An 8,959-nucleotide genomic window follows, 5' to 3' on the forward strand; every position below is an offset into this window, starting at 1 on the left:
ACTACATTTGGGGGTTGATTCGTGAAAGTGATTTACAGTATAATCGTAAGTCTCGAAAAACTACTCACTTCTAAATCTTTTGTAGTCATTTTTGTATTACTTTAGTATAAATACATGTTAATTTGGATTCAGATGTTGTTTTTTTCTGACTTTATGTGAACGAAAAGATACACATTTGCCCGTTTTCCCATTGGAAATAGTGATATTTTGAAATATCACTGTCCTAGTCACAAAAGCAAAGTTTGTGGGGAATAACAGCCATGTTCTATACTTTTGAGGCATAAGCAATTAGGAAATAACACTTACTACCCAGGAACAAAAAAAATAATAATATTTGTTACACGGTGTAATGAGTTTGTCAGAGCACTGTGCTTTGCTGGACAGCCACTGTTTATTGCAGAGAGGTATGTGTTGGTGATTTTGTGTGACAGTACTGTCCATCAACTAAAACACTGCCTAACGCCGGCAATCTTTATCGTAAATATTTCACAAAAAATGGTGATGCTTTAGTTGGTAAACGTGTGGAACACATTGATGGCAATGTCCAGTATGATTTTTGACGCATCTCCCGATGGCTTGCACTGCCAGTTCTGTCAATTCTTTTCTTTTTATGATTTCAAGGCGAATAAACATGGCTTGTTTTGTGCTGGTGTCATGTTCATACTGTAACATACACAGGGGAAGGCAGCAGCAGGGCTGGTAGGTGACATAATCACATACAAAGACATAAGCCCGATATACGCTCCTTGCAAAGGAGCCGGCTCTTTTCTACAGTGGTATCGACGCTATGCTTTAGTGCGAGAGGGCCCTGGTTCGCCCTGTGTGAGGCGCCTGCCTGCGGGAACCGAGATCGCTACAATACCTTCTGTAGGTCCTATTTCCGTTAGCACAGCACTTGCCCAAACGTTTGCAAATTACAAGCTAACTTGGGATGTGGCTTCGACTTGCACAGATTCTGCTTCAACATACATACCAGGGACATTAAACTTAATCAGAAACCAGAACTTCTATGCATCATGTAAAGTGTGTATACTGAGATTTTTTTTCCCTTGATTTTTCAATTAAAAACTATTACCAACTTGATCCTTATTTTAATATGTAAAATTTTTAAAAAATTGAAAGATAAAAACGAAAGTGTAACACTGATGAACAATTTAAACTGTATATTTAAAAGAAAACAGTAAAGAAATCAATAAAAGTACACTTATATGCCGATTACAGTAATTATGTGCCTTTACTTTTGGAAAAACATATCCAGCATAGATTGTTTCATAATTTTTGTGATTTTCTCGATGCACACTGTTTCAATCTTGTTACCTCCTCATGCCTGTTGCCATGGTTGTAGTCTGTGTGAAGATGGCAACGGTTGCATACATCACACATGATTCGCACTACAATAGGTTATCAATGAGTCAGCCTCATCTTTTGAATTAGCTTACCAAGGTCTTTATTTTCACTGAGAGAATAACACATTCACACTGTAGAAAGTTCAATGTCAGTCACTACCAAGATCGTTTTATCTGGGTAGAGTTTATAAAAGTGATCGTTCTAATAGGGCTACGTTCCATTGAAAGAAAAGTTTTTTGCTGCTTGGTTTGTTATAGTGAAGTTAGACCGTATATCAGATATATAGTAGTGGTGTTCTGTTTGTTTCAAAAGATGCAAACAGAAATAACAAGTTAAACAATTTAAATTCAGACTTGTGTGAGTTGTGTGTTATGCAAATATGTACCTTTGAAGTTCAAACAAAAATCTCAATACAAAGACTTTGATATAAAACAAAATATGGCCATGAAAAAAATGTAGATTTGTCCCTTAGTGGTGCCACTCCAGCACGTGTTCAAAGTACGATTCTATTTTTGTTCAAATAGCACTCATCTGAATTCCAGTCCAGCCTTCTTATTAAACAGTGTGAAGTACTGCAGTGCAGAGTTAAAGTCTTTATCTAGCAGGTTCCAATGACCCAACATAGTTAGCTAGCAATAAAAATGTTGAAAACCAAAAATATCAGCCCTCTCTGCTAACTTCAGATCTACTGTAAAGGATTTATCCCAATCTCACCGATACACACGCCAGCACCATGGCACATCCATCTTGATTCTCTTCCTTTACCGGAGAGCAATAAATTACCACAGTAAAACAAAACATCTTGTTGCTAATTGTACTCTAAAATAAACTTAACTACAGATAAACCTCCTCTGTACTCTGAACTTGTAAAACATATTTGTTGCAAGGTGCAGAAAGACTAATTTGACTTGTAAAAGATTGCTTCATTAGTGTCCAGGCACCGAAAACAGAGCGGTCAGGCGCCATATAAGCATTTTCATAACAAATCAGTAAAGATGCTTAAGTAAATATATTGTTTCTTACATCCAATTGTATTCTCTTGCTGTCTGGAAAATTTCACCAGATTTAGAAAAGCAAATGCAAAATTAATAATTTGAACATTGTTTCAGTATTTGCGACTTAATTATCTTGATTTAATCATGAAGAAAAAATATGCACACATATGCCCTTTTCAAATACAGTAGGCAATGTCTTACAACAGTTCATAGCTCCTGAAGACTAACTCACAAGAGAAAGCTATTTTACCCCATGAAAGTCTTCATGATAAGGAGTAAATTGATCCTGCTTTTGTTCTCAGAAAATGGGTGCAACTGTAACGCAAAATGTAAAAACAGCGCTTCAAGTGCAAGTAAAAAGTAATAATATGTGAGCACGGGGAATTGCACTTTATTAATTCACATGCAGTTGTACCACGACTCCAATTGAATGATTGATTAGCAATCATGTCTCAGTACAACTGCATAAAAGCTGCATGTTTTCACTCAGTCGGGGTTGTGTGTTCGGTGAGTGGAGAGCGGGATTGGAGATAAAGGTAATATTAAAAGTGATAATTAAAATTGAAGCTCACCTTTGTTTTGTTTAGTGTTAGTCCATTTTGTTTGTCTGTTTATTTTGGCTACCAGTGCTGTGTCCTGTGTTTTTTTGTTTGTTACAACCTTTTTATTTTCTGTTCTGTTTATTTATTAAATGCTGAGTGAAACCATTCGCTCAGCTCCACCAAACTCCACCTCTCTCTGTCGTTTATTTCCTGTTTCTGGACTGACGTCACCCACTGCAGCCGTCTTTGTGACACTCCTACATACAAACTCGTAAAGTTGTTTTTTGTTTTTTTTGGTGGCCAAAAGAGACAAGGTGCACTTGGGGTTCTTCAACACAACTTAAAGATTTATTGCAAACACAGTTTAAGAAAGCTACACAATATTAATAGTCACACAAAGCCAAATTGGAACTCTGACAGAAACATTGAAATATTCCTGTATTTTAATATTAATTAGGTAATTTGCATTTGGAAAAAGAAATCCCCCCCCCCCCCCCCCAAAAAAAAAAAAATTAAAATTGAGTAAAGCGATAGTTCAGACAGACTTTTAAACAACATCAAACATTCGTCAGTCAAATGGGTAGAGTATCTTATTTGTCATTCGGTAAACACATCCAATGATCAGCTAGAAAGGGCTTTATATCTTCCCTTAATCCATTAGTCCCTGTTACACGTAAGAGTTCACCTCCTTCTCCCCAGCCTCCATCTGTTTTTTGGCTTTATCGAAGGAGGAGGGTAGCTATCTTATTCCTGCCCCCTGCCTACGACTTCCCTACAGTCAGCCTCTCCTCTATCAGCCAACTAAATTATGGGCAGGGGTACCCCAAAGGGCGAGGCCAAAGATGTAATTATAATATATATAACACCCTGTGACAGGGTAGCTTTTTGGTGATGTCAGGCCAGGAGCAGGAAGAATTCAGACACTGCAGGTACAATGCAATGGTGCGTGCGCTGCTTTATTTTTAAATAACATAAATAAAAATTTGTAACAAAATGAAAATCCCGCACACTGAAACAAAAGGTCGGGCTGGGCAGATTGCTTTTACTGATCCAATGTTTTACTCATTCTGCTTGCTCTCGTTCACGTTCTCTCTTCTGAACAACTCACTCTGAGCTTAGAGAGCTGCAGGCTTTTATCCAGGTGGCCACCTTCTACACAAGGTTTTTAATGTGGATATAAATACAAAAAACGAAACAAAACAGATACTAAATAATACGCTCTAAACACTAGCGGAGGGAGGAGTACCCGGTTCTAAAATAAATAAACAATACAAAAACAAAACACCACATTTTATGGCATGGATTTGCCCTGCTCCCTTTTCATGTGCAGGGCTTCTATCCTTTTCAAAAACCTCTTAATCATAAGGGTAGTACCACATAAAGAGCATATGTATTGTTATAGCTGACTATGCCACTGAGGGAATTGTGCTCCCAGAAATAGTTATTTAAAACAAAATTGAGATTCACCCGCCAAAAAGTGGTAAGCGGGCTGAGCTGTAACACCCTGCTTGCTAATCGAGGAGAGGCGCACTACACCACCAATAAAAACTAACTTCAATTAAAAACAAGGTTCTTTAATTCAGGAGTGAGACAGTGGTAGGCAGAGATGAAGAGAAACAAGGGAAGTATCACATTCAGCAAGTTTATTTTACACACACACACACACACACACACAGGGATAAAAAAGATATGAGAGTACATTCATACAACTGGTTATCACCAGGCTATTGCTAGATCTTGCCTGAATCTTAAATTGCAGTCAATTTATAGTTATATCAAATCCCAAAAGAGCAGCCCTAAATTAATCAAAAGACAAACACACAATAATTAAATAGAAAGAACATAAATATAGAAACAATTTCAAAACAGCAGTGAAAACTTAAAATACCTTCTGTGCAAATAACCAAATAAATATACAAATACAACACACACACACACGTGAAATCAATACTAATTACCCCTCAACTACAGCACCTGCATATACGGGGAGGATAAACAATTAATTTAACAGAATACAACAAGTAAAGGCCGCCGCACACAGCCTGACTCAAGCCGCCTCGACTCCTCTCATCGGAGTTTGCACAGATTCCGCGATCAGTTGTGTTCAGTTTTGGTTTGACGTCACAATTGAAATTTTCCCAACTGGATGTCGTACACTGCTAAGACTGAATTAGACTGACCACAACTAGATCCTGGTAATTTACTATGTATGCAAATTTACGCCATCTTATATGACAAGTCACATGACGAGCCACGTCACTAAAACCTGCTTCACCATTGGTCGACACCCTTATGGCTAATCGGTCTGTCAGCAACCGTCGCACACAACCCAATCACAAAATACAATGCACTAAAACAATAATGGAGGTAAACTCTCGACCCAGTACAAGCAGATTAGCCCAAAAGCCATTGGCAAATACAAAATATAATTTACACAACGTCCAAAATGTGTCAGTCGACAAACTCACCGCACCAAACACCAGAGTTCTGAGCACCTTCCAACGGGTCTCTTATTCTACTCGGTAGTAACTATGATTCTAAGACCAAAGTTTCACATTATTAAATCACTTGCTTGCTGGGCTGTGCTTTGCTGTGCTGTGCTCTCGCCTGATTTGACTGTTTACCAAGGCTCAAGGGGTCCCCCTTCTACTGCACTTTACAGCAACCACAGGACATGTAAATGTTGTAGCGAAATTAGGAAGGGCAGACCATTGGAGGGGCAGGTTACTTTGATTCGCCATGACAACTAGGGCCGGAGACCGAAGTAATTCTTGCTGGCCAATCAATGCACTCGGAAGAGGGGAGAAAACACAAAACCAAGATGTCAAGAAAGAAAGGAAACTGGGGGCAACAGCACAAAGGAATATCCACTAGAAGGTGTCCTGAGGGCATCAGATGATTTTTAATGGTTAGGTATTCAGTTAGGGTTAGGTTTTAGGGCTGGGGTTGCTTAAGGTTAAGGTTAGGGTTGGGGTTGGGTTAGGGTTAGTTGTAGAGCTCTGGAAGTGAAAGGTGGGAAGTGCTAGCGGATATTCCTTTACGCTGCAAATGGGCATCAGCAAGTGCAATCAAATAAGGAAAAACTTAAACCAATAATAATCAAGCAAATGTTTATATAAGTAAAAACTATAATGTAAATCCTAATTTAATACATATAAAAACATTACGTGAAAATAAAAGTAACTAAAGGACAGCCAAGATGCCTATTACATAACTTAGTATTTGTTGTCTGAGCTTTAATAAATATTGTTTCTGTCACGAGTTTTCCTGACTGAACTCAAAATACTCAAAAGGTGCGGCCAAAATAGCATGAGAAAATGGTGAGACTTTTTTTTTTTTTCCATGAAAACCCCGGATCTAAAGAGACAAGGGGCATGTCACATGATATCCATTACATGAAAGTAGATGTTAAAATTTCTTGCTGATTTGAACGCAGCTCTCGCCAAGATAAGCACCAACTAAGATGTAGCTTTACAGTAAACTAATGTGATCCATCTGTATCTCCATCCATTTGTGTTTCTTTCCATCTGATAATGTAGATATCCTTCTACCTGGTGTTGATGGCTGAAGTGTAAAGCTGGCTCCAGGGATCAGCTTATTTAGCCTCCCTAGCGCATCAGCACACACAATGGCTGCAATGCTGGCTCCGGGGATCAACCACAGTGCGGTTTCCCCAGCGCATCAACATGACAACCGTCTGGATTGAGCTAAGTAGGGTACAACTCTAGGGTCTTCAAGTGGGCACCTTCTGTCCTCAGTGTTTTGTCGACTAGCCCACGGCACCTCGAGGGCTCAACAGTTATTCTGGCGTCCCAGTATCATCCGCCTCCACCCCCCACTCAGCTCAGCCCAGCTTACTTACCTGTACATCAGCGATGCTTTCTTTCTATTGTGTTTGAGATCCCCATCTAGAATCTTTCCGTCTCAACCACAGCCAGTCACTGCTCCTTTCTGCTGCTTCAGATAAGTTCTTCACTGTGCGACGCAACTCTTGGCCACTGAACCCAACATCTGAGAAACCGGGTTGTAGAATGCGCCACAAATCCTCGACAACCCACATCCGCTGGGTAAACCCAGACTCTCCATCCTCGCTGTTCCGCTTCAGCAGCTAGTTGAGAATACCGAAGTTTCTTCCTCTCATACACCTCATCCACAGCATCCTCCCATGGCACTGTTAACTCTACCAGATGAACAAGGCGTGCTGATCCAGACCACAAGACAATGTCTGGTTGAAGGTTAGTGGTGGCAATCTCAGGGGGAAAAATAAGCCATTGACCAACATCTGCCAGCACCTTCCAGTCTCTAGCAGCTTCCAGTTGTCCTGGGAGAGGCTGGTTTTAACACCTTTTCTTGGTGGTTGCTCTCCTGGATGGAGGAATATTGTTTTTTGTGTGTAATGCTTTGATGGGATTGGTGACAACTTATTGGTCAGGTTACCCTTGTGTTCCAATGCTAAAGCCAAATATTGCATGACCTGGTCTTGGCGCCAAGTAAACCATCCTTGGCTAAGACCCACCTTACATCCTGTCAAAATGTGCCTTAATGTTGCAGGCGATTAATACAAAGGACATGAGAGATCCGCACCCACCCAGAGGTTTAGGTTCTGTGATGATGGGAGAACACATGTTGATCTGATGAAGAAACTGATCCTGCTCTTCCATTGTCCATAAGTCTTGCCAGCTGATCTTGCGTTGTTCCACACTCTCCCATCCCATCCATTCTCCCTGCTTGGCCTGGGAAACGGCCTTTACCCACCTGATCCTCTCCTCCTGCTTTTGCACTTCGATGACTACCAGCTTCCTCCGTTGAGCATGGGTTGCCTTGTGCCATGTAGGAGAAGCTGAACTGAAACCAGGAACCCCCACTTCCATGTAGAACTTGCCTCATAATATCACTGATTCGAAGGACAGCCTTTCCACAGCTTTCTTTGCTGCCCATTTACTTCCAGCTATCAACACAGGTGCTGCCTCCCTTACGCATTTGTCTCGTGAATCTACTAATGTCATTTCCTGTCGGACTTTGGCACACTTAAACTCCTCGGTCACAGACAATTCAGACTTCTTACTGGATAATAGTGTTAGTGCTAATACAGCAGTCATCTGAGATCAATAACACAAAAAGGTGACTGTATTAACTAGACCGGGGCTTCTCAAACTTGATCCTGGGGGACCCCCTGTGTCTGCTGGTTTTCATGTCAACCGAATTCTCAATTACATAATTATTCCCTTAATTGAACTGATAATTTGCTTAATCCCTAATGGATCCCTGTGACCTGTAGCCCAAACCAGGAATGACCACCAGCTAAATCAGTGACAGCAATGTAAAACAGACAAAATGTGTTGCTTCAGAGCCCCTGCCACTATGAGATTTGGAAAAAGAACCCTATTTACTCAGTGCATTAAATGGTACACTAATAATTGATCAAAAAGTGAGACTTTAAAACTATCTTTATGTCAACAAGTACTATGGAATCCCTTCCATTTAGTTTTGCTGGGTTTTCTCAAAACAGGCAACAAAATCTTAAAGCCTTGTGGCAAAGGACAATACAATTGTTGATGTGAAAACCTTTTTTAGTAACAAGCAGTAAGTTAAGGATTCAAAAATTTGCAGAAAGAGTTTGTAATTTTTCATAACAAATAGTGCAATTACATCTTAAGTATGAATCATATGGTATCAGGTTTTGCAACTTCTTATGGAGCATCTTTGGCTCATTGGTTTAGCATATGGTGCATTGTTTGCAAAGGTCCTTGCCACAACCTTTGACTCCTCGTTCTTTTTCAACTGGTAAAACATAAGAGACAACACCTACAAACAGAAATATAAATTAGTTCAATGACAGATTTCCTCTTATTTCCTTAGTTATAAAATCCAAGCTTTCTATAATATGCTACTATTTGTATAAAGAACAAATGGGTTGAAATGTTTTCATTTCAAACTGTCCAGTAATAATGGTTTGTTTTCTAAGAACATTTCTGGGTGCTTATTCTTTTTTTAATTAATATTTTAAGGTGCATAATGTAATATAAAACATTTTCTTCACGTGTTTGACTACAAATACAGTATGAGTTAACACTT

This window comes from Polyodon spathula, chromosome 3, assembly GCF_017654505.1.
Source record: "Polyodon spathula isolate WHYD16114869_AA chromosome 3, ASM1765450v1, whole genome shotgun sequence".
In the NCBI taxonomy this organism is placed as follows: Eukaryota; Metazoa; Chordata; class Actinopteri; order Acipenseriformes; family Polyodontidae; genus Polyodon; species Polyodon spathula.